Raw genomic sequence first — 1,503 nt, forward strand, 5'->3', positions numbered from 1 at the left:
GTGATGCCATGGCACTCTACCCAGGGGGATAGCTTGAGGCTCCGTCTCAAAAAAAGAAATATTTCATCATTTTGAAACAAACCATGTTCCATACAATAATGCACTAAAAATTGTGGGGTACGCACTGTCCTTACCAGGAACTAATACTGTGACTGAACCTGTTTTTTTCTAAGGTAAATAAAGTGTGGACATCAGAAAAATCACAATTAAGTGTTGAGACTTTGAAAGCCATTTTATGTGTGAAATATAATTTAACAAATTCTTGTGAAAAATTTCATGACCTTTTAAACAACGATAGCAATCTACTAAAAAAAATTCACTCAAATGAGAAATATGCCAAAGAATAAAATAATACAATACATATTTTTAATGTATTATATTTGTAATTTGTACTTATGTTGAAATTTTTAAAAATATATTATAATACTATTTTTGCATTCTATGAAAATTTTTGTTGCTCCATATAGACCAAATTTTTAATTAAGAATCTCCCCCCAAACCCCGGTCAATGGTGTCCCGCTTTACCAATGTTAAAATCTGGTCACCTTAGGATAGTTTGTTACACAACATCTGATAACCAGAACAGAATCTGGTACCTGCAGAGGGGACATTTCTGTCCCAGTCCTGTGACTTTAGCTTTGGGCAATGGTGGAGACTTGGCGTCTGAGGAATCTGTGAGGATAAGCTGGAAAGGCCTGGAGGAAATTGTTGAGTTATGTTCAGTTTCCAATGAATTACTATTGGAAACTGGAGGAAAGTTTGGCAACATTGTCTCCTGAGGGAAATGGAAAATAGAGAGGCACCCACTTAACTTGTGGGTCTGGCTGGGAGAGTTCCAGTCAGTACAAGTGGCTTTTCCCAGGTGTCTATGATAAAGTAGGAGAAGAATGGGCAGGGCGAAGTGGCTCATGCCTGTAATCCCAGTACTCTGGCATTTTGAGAGGCCAAGTGAGAGGAATCTTTGAGCGCTTAGGAGTTCTAGGCCAGCCTTAAAAAAAAAAAGGAGGAAGAGACCAAGGTAGTATTTCTTTCTTTTCTTTTTCTTTCTTTCTTTCATTTTTTTTTGAGACAGAGTCTTACTCTGTTGCTCTGGGTAGAGTCCCACAATGTCATAACTCACAGCAACCTCAATAACCTTCTTGCCTCAGCCTCCCAAGTAGCTGGAAAAACAGGTGCCCACACAACACTCAGCAAGTTTTACTAGAGACAGGGGGCTTGCTCTTGCTCAGGCTGGTCTTGAACTCCAGAGCTCAAGCAAGCCACCCACTTCAGCCTCCCAGAGTGCTAGGATTATAGGCGTGAACCACCGTGCCTGGCTCCAAGGTCAGAATTAGGATCTCAAAGAAAGAAATGGCCTTAAGGTAAAGATCCAATCCAAGGTATTTCCACAATACCAAATGAGATCACAGGAAGAAGATAAGTCAAGGGTGCAAATATAAAACCTTTTAAGATATTTGATTTAAGACAGTATCTCATAGGTTCTTTCAAAATCTTTTTCTTTTT

Source organism: Otolemur garnettii, unplaced genomic scaffold (assembly GCF_000181295.1).
Source record: "Otolemur garnettii isolate 467f Iridium unplaced genomic scaffold, OtoGar3 scaffold00159, whole genome shotgun sequence".
In the NCBI taxonomy this organism is placed as follows: domain Eukaryota; kingdom Metazoa; phylum Chordata; class Mammalia; order Primates; family Galagidae; genus Otolemur; species Otolemur garnettii.